This window comes from Tupaia chinensis, unplaced genomic scaffold, assembly GCF_000334495.1.
Source record: "Tupaia chinensis unplaced genomic scaffold, TupChi_1.0 Scaffold000270_1, whole genome shotgun sequence".
In the NCBI taxonomy this organism is placed as follows: domain Eukaryota; kingdom Metazoa; phylum Chordata; class Mammalia; order Scandentia; family Tupaiidae; genus Tupaia; species Tupaia belangeri.
In genome coordinates this window covers 5,324,285-5,340,792 of record NW_006159750.1, presented here as the reverse complement: position 1 = coordinate 5,340,792, position 16,508 = coordinate 5,324,285, and the positions used below count along the sequence as shown (strand labels likewise).

Here is a 16,508-nt window from a genome sequence, read left to right as displayed (position 1 = left end):
CTCAGGATCTTGGGCACGCACGCACACATGCCCAGTGTGAATTTCAAGCCGCTGAGAATGAGGCCTGCGGTGAGCATGATTCCAGCCTGCCTCAGACCTCCTGGGCAGTTGGCAGGGTGCTCTCCATGTATGTGCTGAGATCAGAACCTGCATCTAGTCCCACACATTTAGAGAGCCAGGAGGCTCACATAAGGGATATGCAGTATCTTTGCCTGTCCCCTGCCCTGCAGTTCTGTGGCTGTAGAGATCTCAGTCACACCTTAGTGACTAGTCGTCCCTCCTTAGTGACTAGTCGTGTCACCTGAGAAAGCGAACAAGCTTCCTGAACCCTCCATTTCATGATCTGCAAAATGAGGAACGAAGCTAAAGAATACTCTACTTCCTGTATAAGGATTAAATAAAACGATGCAGAGAAGCATGGGCATGGAGCCTGGGCCTCTGCCATTGCATTGCATCCCTGAGGCCAGCCCCCATGGCACAGTACTGACAACTAGATGTTTTACTTTCTTTCTTTTTTTTTTTTTTGAGAGGTTTTTGCTATAGGGCACATGCGCTTGCCAGACAGACAGAGAGAGACATAGAGACAGAAAGCGAGAAATCACCCCCCAGGGGGGATGGTCACGCCACAATCCCTTCTCCTCCACTATCCTCCCGGGATCTTGGGCACGCACGTACACGCACCCGGCGTGAGTTTTAAGCCACCGGGTCCGGGACGCGAACCACGGTTGACTACGTGGGAGTTCAGTGACATAGCCATTACGCTAACTGCTGGTTCCCTAGATGTTTTACTTTCTGAGATGAGGGGTCTTCTCTGAAAGTGATGGCCCAGCTCAGGGAAACTGACATGTGCCTTTTTCATACCGGTTTCTTTTTTTTCTGTTTTAGTCTTTTTTTTTTTTTTTTAGAGAGGTTTTCGCTATAGGGCGCGTGCACTCGCCAGACAGAGACATAGAGATAGAAAGTGAGAAATCACCCCCCAGGGGAGATGGTCACGCCGCAATCCCTTCTCCTCCATTCTCCTCTTGGGATCTTGGGCACGCACGCACACGTGCCCAGCGTGAGTTTTAAGCCACCAGGTCCGGGATGTGAACTGCGGTCGACTACGTGGGAGTCCAGTGACATAGCCATTACGCTAACTGCTGGTTCCCCATACCGGTTTCTTTGCAACACAACTGAGCCTGTGACTACACCTCCTGTGTGGATAGGGACTGGATTGTCCATCATGAACAAGGTCTGCTGCCAGTGGGTGGTTGGGTGGGAGGGGCAGGTGCTGAGCACCTGTGACAGCTGCCCATCCTCCAGGCCCCGAAAGTGCGCACTGAACCAGGCAGTGAGCTGTGCAGTGTGCCTGCCTTCTGAATGTTGAAGCACAGGTTGCTCCGCATGGTTTCTAGATTCGAGATATGCACAGTCCTCATATCTAGCTGTAATACCATGCACAGCTCAGAGAGACAGTCTTCTGGTTTCAATATGTAGCTATACTTGGGCTTCGAAAAAAACCTGCTTAATTGCTAAAGATTTCAGAGCCCTGAGATGGAACTTGTCCGCATTGTCCCAGAAGAGCAACTTCCTGTGATGGTACTTGTCGGCATTACGGGGCATGAGGTGTAGGGAGGCTGTGGTTGGCCAGATGACCCCATCCTCCTGATTCAGACAGGCATCCCATGTACAGAATAGATTCGATCATGAACTCAAACAGCAGACAGGTCCCCATTCACTCGGACACTAGCACCTCCTCCTCAAGCAGTACTCCCTCTTCCACCTTGTGCTGGAACACGGTGATGGTGTTGCCGAAGCCATTCTGCAGGACCAGCTGCCCTGTGTGTTGCACCATCGCCCTGGCCTCCATGGCACATACTGCTTTAGGCTGCACGTAATGAGCACAGAAGAGGCTGCTGATCCCCGTCCCACAGCGAAGTCCACGGTGACTTTGTCCTTCAGGGATTCTTGTATTCTGCAGGATAACACTATGGTGTTTTGTTGTCCATGGCTGGTCAGTCAGCATTTCCAAGTGGAGTTTCAGAGTCCCATTGCTGCCAAAATACTCCTCAGCCTGCCATGTGTCCTCAAGGCCATACTCTTCCACCTGCCTCCCCACGTGGTTCGCTGGTACATACCCGCAGCAGCCTACATGCTCGTCCATCACCGGTTGGCAGTGGTCTATCTGAGGACTAGAATTTTTTCTCCTCTCAGAAAACCTGAGCTGGGTCCCAGCGGTGGTGGCATAGTCCGTGATGGCCCGAACTCTTCCGGTTGCACCTGTCCTGAAGGAGCTCCTCCTCACCACACCCAGCAGCTTCTTCCTGCTGGAGTCACGTCTGGGACTGCCCCTGCCATGGCCATAGTTCTCTCAGGCACTGCCTGTCGCTGCTGCTCTGCTCCTTCCTCCCCAGTCCTCAGCTGTGTTTCTCTGCTGGGTTCAGTGTCCACACCACCTGTGTGGAGGGGCGGGGAGTCCCCACCAGGAGCCCGAGCTGCAGCCCTCTGCAATAGCTGTCTTTGTATTTGTTAATCATCTACAGTCTCTTTTTCAGAGATTCCGTCTTTTTGTAACTTGTATATCCGGTTTAAGAAAAAAAAAAAAAAGGTGGAGGGAACCTTAGTTAGTAGCTTCACCATAGAAATGATTAAGTAAAGTAGCTCTTAAAGGTTCCACTTCCTTAGCCACAAATTGTTATGTAGTAATAATTTGTTCTGCTTTTCAATTCTTTGTTTTTAGAAGTCATCATAAGTCATACTGAACTGTAGAGAAGATATCTAGTATTTTTAGACCCTTAAAAATTGTGAAATAAAAGTATCAGCATGACAACAATTTTTTAATCAGAGATGTTGAGTACTTTTGTATAGCTGGGGAAGAAAAGTGCCGTTTAGGGTAGTTTTTCCTATGTAATATGATAGGATTCAAGTGTCAAAAAATAAAAAGTTCTCGGTTCTCTAATTTCTTATAAATTGATGCTGTTCATTTCAAGCCACATTAATTTATATAATCAATATATATGTGAATGCTCTCCAAACACCCAGATCTGTGCTGGATGTTGAGGGCGTCGGGATACAAAGAGGATACATACTTCGGACTGCAGAACGGAAAGCCTCAGAAGGTTTTAGCAAATCCCCTTGCCCTGTTTCTGTGGCTTAGGGGAATATATGAGCATGTAACTAATCTTCTTAAGAAAACAAAGTATAGCTAGAGCATGATCACGCATTTACATTATGTGTTTAGGGGCCCTGTGTTCCAATGACCTATAATTTGAGCTGTTTCCCTAATGAGGTCCAACAGGTTATTCTCTTTGCCCAAGCGTTCCTATTCTTTTTTTTTTTGGAAAGGTGATTGCTATAGGGCCCTTATGCTCACTAGAAAGACAGAGAGACAGAAAGAGAGAAATCACCCCCTGAGGGGGATGGCCACTCTGCAATCCCCTCTCCTCCATTCTCCTCTCAGGATCCTGGACACACACGCACACACGCCCGGCGTGAGTTTAAGCTGCCGGGTCGAACCGCGGTTGACTACGTGGGAGTCCAGCGACATAGCCATTACGCTAACTGCTGGTCCCAAGCATTCCTATTCTCTTCAGGAGGTTTCCTTTCATATCCTTTGTGTTCAGTTTATTGATTTAAAAATCTATTTCCCGATGTATCGGGTTTATTGTGGATAGTATATAAATATTTTTCACATAAAATCGTAAAGATAAAGTCCTCCATTTGGAGAAGTCTTCTTTTCTGATTTATAATATCAATATAACAGATTCATGGCAAAGAAAGTGAAAATTTAAAATAATCGGCTATAGTAAAAACAAAACAAAAGGATGACAAGAAAGCAAAGGAAAAAGATGACTATTTATACCTTCCCCCAAATTTTGTTCTCTAATTTTTGTTCTGAGGGTGTGGCAGGCCATGGAAAGGCAGCATAGCACCATGGGCTGGCTTGCAGGATAGCCTTCTGTGTTCAGATCCTGGCTGTGTCACTTAATAGCTGTGTGATCTTGGGTAAATTACCTAAGTCCTCTGTGTCTCCGTGCCTAATCTGTACAATGGAGAGAGTAAGAGCACATAGTAGGTATGGTGGTTGTGAGAGTTAAGTGTGCATAGATGTCTAGACTGTGGTATGTATTAGCTCATTAGTATAACGTGTGACACACAGCACTCCATAAGTAATTAGCTTTTGTTAAAATTATTATTAGGAGTCATATTTAAATGGTTCCTTAGATTCATTAAATAGTCTCCCTTTTGCCTTTCAGGCAAAATAGTTTTCATGCCACACTTTTAACTGATTCTTTCCTTCAAGTGCTTGGAGTGTTTATGACATGTATAACCTTTGTACATGAGAGAAATTAAACAGGCCTAGAAGATTTTATTGATGTTGGTTGCTAAGTTGGGTTGCTTCAAAACATTCTTCCTGTAAAGCATCCCTTTGAGGGTAGGCATGAAACTCTGTCTTAAAGAAACAGATGAAACGCCTTGGCCAGAGTTTGACGGGGGCTGACATAATTTCCTTCTCATTCCTGTGTACAGACCATTTGACAATTTCCTTAAAAGTTTTTAAACTTATGATTAGCAAAGCCAAGAACTGTTGCTCGTTTTGTCTGCTCTCTCTGCTCCTGTCACTAACTACTTCTTTGCACATAACTTTCTAACTTCTACCCCAACATCAAAACATCTGGTTTCTTAAATAAACAGGCCCTGTGGAGAGGCCGCGCTGTATAGGATGTCAGCTCTGAGAAGAATGTGTGTTTGTTTGCTGGCGCTGGCGGGGTTGAGTCCAGGCTGACAGGACTGAATGTGCCTGTTGGAGGCTTGGGGGAGCTGCCTCTTGCAGCCTGTGGTGTATCACCAGACCTTTGTAACACGCGGAAATCTGAAGGTTGGTGACTTAACCGCCCTGCAACTTCCTAACTGCCTCATTTATTCCAGTGGTAGTTTGTCTTCATACTACTTTCCCCAGCACTCCAGTCTCCACACTCGACTTTATTGAATCTTGCTCTCCAGTCCTGTTTCTTTCACTCATTTTGGGGCCTAGAAATGCTGTAGGATCTCCCTGGTTGGGCCTGAGGGGAGTGAGCAAAAACCTCATGAAGAGTTCTCGGGCACGCAGCTTGTACTAGGCAGACCTTTAACCCTTAGAGTGCTTAAGATGCCTGGTGCATTAGGGATTTCAGTAAAATGTTATCAGCAGACTTGATGAAGAATGATTTATCCAAGGGAGAAGTAAAGTTGTTTTCTAAGGTTTGCGTGGGGTGAGGGTAGAAAACTAGCCAGGTATGACAGAGGGCTCAAAGGGAATGCAATGTAACAATTAGCTAAGTTCTCTGCTGGCTCAAATATTTGACTCTGTGCTTAGTGATTTTTAATTAGAAATCTGAGTCTCATGCCTGCTTGTGGAAATAATTTGAAGAAGGTTTATGTTCTGGTTGATTGCCTATGCTTATTTTTTTTTTTCCTGTAATGATAACGATAATAATAGGTTCTCCATCCTGATGTTTGATCGGATTTTTCATGTCAGGTTCACAGAGGCTATTAACAGTTCCCTCTGCACTCTGCTTATTCCCAATCAGCTCCTGCAGACAGGCGTTTGGTTCTCAGTGGGTGCCTGCAGAGACCGTATTCCCGACTGTGTCCTAGTTGGCCTGTTACCCCTGTGTGAGCATCACATGTCAGACCAGACTTAGCCCTGAGACAGACCAGGAGCGTAAAGTTTCCTCTTTTCCCTCCCTTCCCATCTACCCCTGCCCCTCCATTTCTGTCTTTACAGAAAGTGAACTGTGTTTTGAGGCTGGAGAAATAAGACTCTGATGTTTGATATCGTTAAAAGCTATTATTAAAACAGATAAATTTGACATGTAATTAACAATACAGCTTTGCTAGAAAGAGCTGTTTGGCTGTGGCTTCCAAAATACTATTAAATAGGTACAGCATTTCTCAATTTCTACCAGTTTCAGTTCCCTTTCTCCCTTTGTAACCAGTGTTTCTATTGCATCTTTTACTCCATTTTTGAGAAACTTGGTTAAAACCTTGTTCTTCCCACTCTGTGCTCTCATTGATCTGTATGTGGGTAGATTTGAGGAGTAATGGGAACAAGCTGATCAATCTCAGTCAGTTCTGAGAATCGTTTTTGTTGCTTTAATGGTGACTGTAATCAAAGGTGGGTTAGTAATATGTGACTTTGAGCTGTTTGGGTTGAATGAATCTTCATGACAGATCTTTCCTACCTATAAAGATTGTTATATGAATTCTGGACACATCGGTTTATTTAAAGATTGAGGCTGTATTTCGTTCTTTACTCCTACCTCAGTCTCAGGAAACCATATTAAAAAACAAACCTTTTATTCAGAACTTGTGGTGTTCTTCTGGGAAAGTATTCGAAAGTTTTCTGTGAATGTAATTTATTTTCTGTTTTGTATTTTAGTTTCTGGCCCTGAATTCCTATACAACATGAGAAGCCTTGGATCACCTTTAAATTTCCTTTAAAAATTCTGTGATTCATGTGGAAGACAGGGAGGCCAGAGGTTGTGATCACAAATGTTTATTGGTTGATTCCAATTTTAGAAGCAGATTTGCTGTTTGGCTTTAGTCAAACTTGAACATGGCATGAATTTTACATCTGGGAGTGACTTGTTACCACCTCCAGAGCTTGCTTCAGTGAAATATGAGTGTTCATAAAGATAGCAGGAGTATTTTGAATGTTATTATGAAAGACATTTGTCTCCTTTTTTGGGTGGAGGGGAAGGTAATACTTTATCGTCCCTTGCTGGCTGAAAAAATCTGACATTGATTTAAGGTACTAGCTCAAGTAGTCCAAAGGCAAACCCAGTAGATGTGTAGCAGTACATTTTTTTCCCCCAAAAAAAAAAGTTTTTTTTTTTTTTTAATCCTGGCTGCCTGTATGTTTGAAAATAAATGGTCAGCTTACCATAAGTCTACTCACATATAGAAGCTTACATGTAATTAATTGGCTTGATTATTTTCAGCAGAAGAAAATGGTTGTTTGCTCTTTCTAGGGCTTACGAATACTTACGTTTACTTTTATTAAGAGTTTTATTCTTACTGTTGTAAAAACAACTAAGTTCTAATATTGTACTTGAGCCAGTTTGCAAGTCTGATTCAGCAGTAAAAGAGACCTGAAAGACCAAGAGAAATTGAGCTGGAAAGGAATATTTTAATTAACTTTAGTACCTTTCAGACTACTTGAACTAACTAGTACTTGCTATTTGTTATAAGGGATTTAAAGCATAGATATTTTGTATACAAAGTTCGAAAAAGATAATCTCTCTTTTTTTTTGAGAGGTTTTTGCTATAGGACGTGTGTGCTCACCAGAAAGACAGAAAGAGAGATAGAGAGACAGGAAGTGAGAAATCACCCCCCCGGGGGGGGGCATGGCCACACTGCAATCCCTTCTCCTCCATTCTCCTCTCGGGATCTTGGGCATGCATACACACGCGCCCGGCACGAGTTTAACCGCTGCGTCTGGGACTCGAACCGCGGTCGACTACATGTGAGTCCAGCGACATAGCTGTTACAGCAACTGCTGGTCCCAAAAAAGATATCTTGATACCCAGATTTGAATCCTCGCTCTGCTGCTTCATAACTGTGATCATGGACAATTATTTTATTTCTCTGACTTTTATAGTTGTTTTTAAAAATGCTCTTAGAGTTGTTTGGAGGGTCAAATGAGCTTTGTTAAATGCAAAGTATTACATTTAAGTATACCTACTTTTTTCTTTTTTAGATTTGTGCCATAGGGCATGTATAATCACTGGGGAGAGAGAGAGAGGGAGTGAGGGAGGGAGTGAAGGAGGGAGGAAAAGTGAGAAATCACCTCTTTCCCAGGGGGAATGGCCTCACTGCAGTCCCTTCTCTTCCATTCTCATCTTGGGATCTTGAGCACACATGCACACACACCCAGTGTGAGCTTCAAGCCACCAGGTCCCCAGACTCAAACTGTGGTGGGCTATGTGGGAGTCCAGAGCCTTAACCACCACGCCACCTGCTGGCCCCATACCTACTATGTGTTGAGTGGAGTCTAGCCTCACACATAAATAAAACTAAGCAGTGATGCCATCTTGAGAATTTAGGTATTCAGAAACAGCTTGGTGGGAGCTTGGAAGAAGGCATGATTATTAGAATATGGTGGTCTGGAAATTTCTTAAGAAGAAAAATTAAGGTGAAGGTCTTCTCAGGAAGATCTACAGGCATGGAGGTAGGAGAATCTAGGACATGCTCGGGACACAGTCAATAGAAACTTTATTTCAGAGAGAAACAACTAAAGAATATGATTGTGGTTTTCAGGAAAACATATAGGGAAGTAGAAAGAAAAAAAAAAAAAAAAGCTCATTCTGAGGGTGGGGACTTTGGTATCAGGACCTACTGGTGAAAGTGTTTTAATAGATAGTGCTGGGTGTGAGGCTAGCACTGGAGAGACCAGGGCGGAAAAGAGAAGCCAAGAAGAATGATCTTTTCTCCGCCTGGCCACTGCTGTAGTCTTGGACGTGTATGTCCAACAGGAGAGCAGAATGGAGGGCTTGCAGACTGGCATCCATATTTGAAGTGGTAAAGGTTCCAAGGAACATTCCCAGTTGTCTGGACTTTACTGAAGGAGAGTGTGAGTCAAGGCATGAGAAACCCAGGAGCTGTGAGACAGTGATGCCCAAGAACAGGGTTTTTTGTTTGTTTGTTTGTTTGTTTGTTTTTTGTTTTTAAGCAGTTTTTAAAAAAAATTATTTTATTTAACTATATTTATGATTATATTCCAGTTGAATCAGAGAGAGAGAGGAAGAGAGAGAGAAAGTGAGAAAGCAAGCTACCAGGTCCAGGACTTGAACCGTGGTCAGCCATGTGGGAGTTCAGTGCCTTTAACCACCACGCCACCTGCTGGCCCCAGAACAGGGTATTTTTTCCCTCAACATTTATGAGCAAGGATAAGGTTGAACACTTGCTGATAATGCACATGAGCTTAGATCATAGATTACTGGGCTGGTTAGCTGGACCGAGCCCTTACTTTTATTGGTGAGGCTAGATGACCTGCACAGCACTAGGCTGTGTTTGGCATTTTTTCTTAGAGATGTTCTGAGTAAGTGCTGTTGGTTTAGAGATAAGGCAAAGATGTAGACCCCAGTTACAAGGCACATAGTTGTAAGTTCTACTGCTCTGTTCTTCCAAGTCATAGTACCCTTGACAGAGCTCCGTTTAGGTTTTCTAAATGTCAGTTCTGCATTGGATGAAATGGAGCATCATCATGGCATGACTTTCAAGAGAAAATGTATGTGTGAAAATGTTTTGAAAACCTTGAAGTGTTGAGACCAGCAGTTAGCGTAATGGCTATGTCACTGGACTCCCATGTAGTCGACGGCGGTTTGTGTCCCAGACCCAGTGGCTTAAAACTCATGCCGGGTGCGTGTGCGTGCGTGCCCAAGATCCTGAGAGGAGAATGGAGGAGAAGGGATTGCGGTGTGGCCATCCCCCCCCTGGGGGGTGATTTCTCGCTTTCTGTCTCTCTGTTCCTGTCTATCTGGCGAGTGCACACGCCCTATAGCAAAAGCCTCTCAAAAAACAAAAAAAAAAAACCACGAAGTGTTGACCAACTGGTGGTGTGATGGTTAAGGTGGCTAGATCTCACATGCCCAACTGTATGATTTGAATCCTGGGCTTGCAGCTTGAGAAAAAAACATGCCGGGCACACATTTTTGTAGGCCCAAAACCCCCGACAGGGGGCAGAAAGAGAGGAATATACAAGCCCTTTAGCTTAAAAAAAAAAAAAAAAAAAGACAACACAGTATAGTATGGGTATGTAGTCATCATTTATCAAGCATTTCTTTTTTTTGGGGGGGAGAGGTTTTTGTTATAGGGCACGTGCACTCGCCAGACAGAGAGAGACATACAGACAGAAAGTGAGAAATCACCCCCCAGGGGGATGGCCATGCCGCAATCCCTTCTCCTCCATTCTCCTCTTGGGATCTTGGGAACGCACGCACACGTGCCTGGTGTGAGTTTTAAGCCACCAGGTCCGGGACGCGAACTGTGGTCGACTTACGTGGGAGTCCAGCGACATAGCCATTACGCTAACTGCTGGTTCCCTCAAACATTTCTTATAATTTATTATCTCCACAAAGCTTCTGATGGATTACCAGTTAAATGCTTATAATATTTGTGTGTATGCTTAGAATTTTTTTTCATAACTGTCATATCCCCAGAAGAGTATTGTGGGTACTCCTAGGAGTGAAATCTAGATTAAGATGTATGTACTGGGGGACCAGCAGGTGGTGTGGTTGTTAAGGTGCTGGACACTCCCACATGGCTGACTATGGTTCAAGTCCTGGACCTGGTGGCTTGCTTTCTCATTTTCTCTCTGGTCAAATGAAAATAAATGAATTAATAAGTAAAATTTAAAAATAGTAAGTGTGTACTGTTGAGGCTGACAGGTGGCTTGGTGGTTAAGGCACTGGACTCCATATGGCGAACTGCAGTTCGAGTCTTGGACCCAAGTGCTTACTTTCTCACCCCTCCCCGGTCAAATTAAAATAATAACAATAATAAATTAAATATATAATTCTTAGAAAAAACATGTACTGTTTATAGCCTTAGACTCATGGTTAAAAATGGAGGGAGAGTAGTAGGACCAGGGAAAAATCTATACAAAGTGTCTTTCTTGAAACTATAAGAGATGGAGGAGAAAATAATCAGTTAGTAATCAGAAAGCAATAATCAGATACCTGGTCATCTAGTTATAATAGTGTCAAGAATATATAGTTAAATAGTCTAAATAGAATTATTTATTAAAAAGACTTTAATAACATTTTCTTCTCCTTCGTGGAGCTTTAGTGTGTTAGAGTTAGTGACTGTGCCTTTAGCTCCGAAGTAGCACCTGCATATTTCACCCCCTTCACAAACTGAGCAGCCAGTGTTAGCTGTGCACTCCACTGACCTCTGTGAAGTTGTTGTGAAGAGTTATTTAATTTTATTTATTATTATGATTTTAATTCACCAGAGAGAGAAAGGGAGAGTGAGAAAGCAAGCTTCCAGGTCCAGGACCCAAACCATGGCTGTCTACGTGGGAGTCCAGCACCTTAACCATCACACCATCTGCTGGCCCTGACCTCTATGAAGTTTTAAAAAAATATTAATGAGGGAACCAGCAGTTAGCATAATGGCTGTGTCGCTGGACTCCCATGTAGTTGACCTCAGTTCGCGTCCCGGACCCGGTGGCTTAAAACTCACGCCGAGTGCATGTGTGTGTGTGCCCAAGATCCCGAGAGGAGAATGGAGGAGAAGGGATTGCGGCATGACCATCCCCCCTTGGGGGTGATTTCTCGCTTTCTGTCTCTATGTCTCTGTCTGTCTGGCGAACGCACGCGCCCTATAGCAAAAAAAAACCTCTCCAAAAAAAGGAAAAAAAAAATATTAATGAGATGTGATAGGAATGTCTCAGGAGCTTTGCCTGGAAGGGTAGGCCAGGTTGTTGATATACTTATGATTGATTGATTGATTGATTGATTGATTGTTTGTTGACCAGAGAGATACAGAGAGGAAAGAGGAAAGTGAGAAAGTAAGCTGCCTGGTCCAGGATTCGAACCGTGGTCAGCCACATAAGAGTCCAGCCGCCTTAACCACCATGCCACCTACCAGCCCCAGATGGAATTATTTTTTTATTATGTGTATGTTTCATTTTATTTTATACATTCTATCAGTATATATCACTTAGCTTGTAAAAGTGAATTTACTCAACATGAATATGCATCACACCCATCCAGTTCAGGATGCTATACACATTATCATCAACAAATAATAATCCATTTCTGTGTCCCATAAATGTCTTGCCTCTCTATTTTTCTCCCTAATTTCTTTCCTCATACTCTCCCCCTTCTCCCTTCTTCCCACACTGTCTTCCATATCCCTCACCATTTTCCATGCTTCTGTATCCTCTAGTCTCAGTTTCTGTCATGCAGTGTGGACAGTATATGTTAAGTGGAGACATGCAGTGTCTGTCTTTCATAGCCTGGCGTGCATCTATCTTCAGCCTGCTATTTCCACTTTCGGGCCTGGTCCTGTTAAACTGACCTCCTCTCCAGCCCCTTAGCTCCCTAGTGCTCTGTTGCTTTTCTGTCTCTGTTCTTGTGGATTGTGCTCCCCCATCCCTGGTCAGTTTTTCTTGTTCTCTCCTACACCATTTAACTAATCATGCAATCTAGCTCTTACACTCTTCTGTCTCGTATTCAATCCCACCACGCAATACAGCACTTACATGGCTCTGTCTTGTATTCAATTCCATTTATAAAAGTTTTATTCTCTAGACTACAGACTCCATAAAGGTAGGGCCCCGCTTACGCAGTTAGTCTTTTATTACTTTTTACTTACAGAGCGCTTGGAGAAAGAGTAATCATAAAATGTGTAGTCCGAAGTCAGACAGACACCAGTTTGAAACCTTGCTGTGCTACTTACCAGCTATGTGTCTTTGGGTAAAGTACTTACCTTCACCAAGCCTGCTTCTTTATTTACAAAGTAACAGTTGTGCCTTGTAATTTTATATATATATATATATATATATGTGTGTGTGTGTGTGTGTGTGTGTGTGTATATATTTTTTTTAGAGGGTATATATATATACACACACACACATACATATATCTATCTATACATATACATATATACATACATATATATTTATATATATATATATATCATAAGTGCTCAGTAAATGTTACAGACTGTTGTTATGCTTTTGCACAATAATTGTAACCACAGAATAATTGTCAGAGTTGTTTTTAGTATGGAGCATTAGGATAGACTTGCTGAGAAATTATTTTATTTTTAAGATTTTATTTTCATAATTATTTATTTATTCAGTTATTTTTTAATTTGATCAGAGAGAGACACAGAGAAAGAGAGGGAAAGTGAGAAAGAAAGTCACCAGGTCCAGGTCTCAAACCATGATTGGCCACATGAAAGCGTCCAGTGCCCTAACCACTATGCCCCCTGCTGGCCCCGATAAATTATTTTTAACTGGTATCTGGAGATAAATTAGAAATTTGCCAGGAGGAATATCTCAGGCAGAGAGAACAGCACATTTAAAAGGCCTGGGCCTTAGAAGAGCTTGGCGTACTCAAAAATCCATAGGCAGGCTAGTGTGGTTGGTTGTACCGGAGGGAGAGAGTGGATTAGTCCCCATGTGCAGTGGGTGAGTGAGCAGCAGGCCTGTGGTTCTTTTGGTTCAGACAGCTGGTAATTAGAGTATATCTCTTTGTCATTCTGACTTCTTGGAAATGAGACTAAGATGTAAAAATTAAATGTTAAAAATTTTGAAATGGAGCTCACTTGTTGTGTATGGTTAGAAAAATGGTTCCACAGAAGTGAATTTTTCAAAAGTAAGCTTAAAATTTAAGTACGAAAGTTCTTGTTTGTTTGTCTTAATGAAAATCATTGTTAAATATGTCTGTGCCTTCTTAGTCAGCATTGTGACCTTGGATCACTAAGAAGAAATTAAATTAGGCTACGTGTGACTCACATTATTTTAATGTGGTATGGTAATTAATAATGCCACAAGAGCAGTTGAGATATGTGGAGCTATTTCCTCCCTTCTATGTGGTCCAGGTTTATAAGCTTAGTGTCATATTTTATTAAATGTACTTTTTCTTCTGTAGAAATGATATTCTTTCTTGGAATATCTTGTTCCTTCTTGCTGCTTTCCTTGTGTTTCTAGATAACTCTCCTCCCAAAATTGTTTGCTTCCTCTATAAGCTGAAAAAGCAGGTTTCTAATATTAGGCAATCCGACAAGTTTAATAAGTTGAATTAGAGGAATGGGTGAAAAGTCCCTCTCAGAGGTGGCATTCTGTGGTGTAGGCTTTTAATGCATGGAGAGTGGTACCGAATGTCTTCCTTGCTTCCCTTCAGTCGGTGCCCCGGCTGCTCTGGTGCCTAGATAATGAGGCTTGCTGTCCCCTCTCCTTTTAACTTGTCTTACTGTGGACCAGGAAGCTTTTCTTCTTCTTTTTATAGATAAGAGAGTGGTGGGAAAGGAAACCAGTAGGCTTAATTATTTATGAGTTGGAATGTTTAAGCTTAGAAGGCCTAGATAGAGAATGTTCTCATCTCCTCACCAGTCTGGTGATATTAGGTGGCACTGCTCAGTGTCACCCAGCTTCTGGCAGAGTTGGAAATTAAATTCAGGTTGACTGATTATTAGCCAGTGCTATCTCCTATAATAGCCTCTCAGAAAACTCTGGAAAATGGAATAGATTTGAAAACTCGTACGTTATTTTATGTTTAGCTTTTTCATTTCTAAGAATAGTCCGCATGAGAACTGGAACATTTGCGATCTTATTTTTGGCTCATGTTTGTGATCCTAGCAATGCCTTATTTAACAGAACGGTGTTCTGTGAAGATCTCCTCCTGCCTGTCAGAGCAGCACTCGGGCTGTGTTCAGGCATCTCCTGCACATCACTGGGCCCTGTTCCCATGTCCCCTAGTTGGGTCTGGAAGCCCAATGCTAGATTCCCAGTCACTATGGGATCACCACTGCCTTGTCACTTTGTGCTCTTCCACTGAGTCTTAGCATTACTGTCAGTAAAGGAGCATAAGTAAGTTTTAGAAAAGTCATTTCCTGGAAGTGAATTAGGAAATGAGAAAATAGGTTCCTAAGGGAGAAAATGATTTTTTCTTTCTCTACCAACTGGTCAGTTACGGATTAGACTTAATGCCCTTCTGTAGTTTTATTTTGACTACTGTAGAGTGTCTTCTGTAGGTTAGACGTCTAGCATGATTAGGCTTCTGCACTTGAGAAGTCTGTTGATAGCTCCGTGATCTCGAGCCTGTACCATCACTGCTGTTTTCCCAGTGCTCCGAGTAGGCCAGCACGTGGTAGGCGCCCAGGTGTTCTTACTGCAGGGGGGCTGCATGAAGGAGCCATCGTTGACTTCACTGCCTGCTCGTCAGAGGCTGCCTCTGCTGGCGAGTTCTCCAGGCCAACTGGAGGCTTCTAAATAGGGCCCACCACCAAAAACTGACCCATGCTCAGTCGTGCCAGTTAGTTCTTTTAGTATTTTACTTTTGATCAGATGTGTAACTAAAGATAGGCAGAAGTTTCTTATGACTAAGTTTTTTCCCTAGGCTACAGCAACTCTTAGGACCAACTTTAAGCTTTCTACTTATAATAATAGTAGTTTTAATTAGGCTTCTAGTTTAATTAGATATGAAGACAATATAATTTTTTTGGGGGGGGGTAAAGAATGTGTTTTGTGGCCCGTTTTAATTTCTGAACAGAACTGCAGAGAATCCACATGATCGCAGAAATGGGCATGGTATTAATTCGTGGATGTAAAGTGTGTGGGCCTCCTGCTTTAACATGGTAGCTAGTAAGTGGGTGAATGATCTTGCATCATCAACTCTCAGAATGGTTGTATTTCAGAGAAGCTGTTCCTATTTTCTAAGCTCATGAGTTTCTGAAACTTACTTGACAGTCAGATGCTGGCCCCATGTTCCAGCCAGTGACACACTGCTGTCCAGAGCTCTTCTACTGGGGGCTGTGGATGGCTGTCGGTGTCCACATTGCTAGAAATCCTACCAGTTCAAGTTCAACAGGTGACTCTGAAAATGTGAAAACGTGTCTCTGAAAAGTGAAAAGGTAGTTTAAGTGTGTGAATGAGTCATGATGGAAGGAACTTTAGGAAGTCTGCTGCTTTAAATCAAGAACACCCTGCTCCTATGGTTGACACAGTGTAGCAGGGGATCCCTGACCTACCCTGTAACTTTCTAGTATATCTCTTAGCTCATGTAATAGAAATGAGAATAAGCCAATGTGATACCTTTTTTCAAAATAATTACTTATTTAGTTTTATTTTTTATTATTATTTGAGAATTTTTTGCAGTAGGGCACATGTGCTCACCAGACAGAGAATGAGAGAAGCGAGCAAGTCAGGTCGAAGACTTGAACCACTGTTGGCTGTGTGGCAGTTCAGCACCTTTAGCCACAAAGCCACCTGCTGGCCCCCAGTGTGGCACTTTTTAAAAATCCTCATATATGTATATGTACATTTTTTCCATGTGTGTATATGTGTGTGTGAAAATAGCTTACTTACGTAGTTAATTTTTTTTTTTTTTTTTTTTGGTCAGAGAGTGTGTGTGCTTGCCAGAGAGGAAGAGAGAGACAGAGACAATGAGATTAGAAATTACCTGGCTGGGGACAGTGGAGGTGGCCATACTGCAATCCCTTCTCCTCCATTCTCATCCTGAGATTTTGGGCATGAATGCCAAGCTACCAGGTCCAATACTTGAATCACAGTCAGCCATGTGGGAGTCCAGTACCTTAACCACCATGCCACCTGCTGGCCCCCTTCCTAACCATTGGAGAAATTCATGCACTCCAGAAAAACTGTGAAGAGTCCATCCCTGTAAGTTCTACCACAATTGCTGTTCATATTTTGAGGGGTCATCCTTCTAGTTATCTTTTTTTCTTTTTTTAACACTAATTTCAAGATTTTACTGTCTTCACAGTGATACAACAAATGAAGCCTAGAACTGGACTG

The 16,508-nt window shown here is 42.7% G+C and overlaps 1 pseudogene; it reads right to left on the bottom strand.

Annotated features, from left to right (window-relative positions):
• Positions 1-1,108: 1,108 nt before the first annotated feature.
• LOC102492130 (protein arginine N-methyltransferase 2 pseudogene) lies at positions 1,109-2,405 on the bottom strand (annotated as a pseudogene).
• Positions 2,406-16,508: the final 14,103 nt, after the last annotated feature.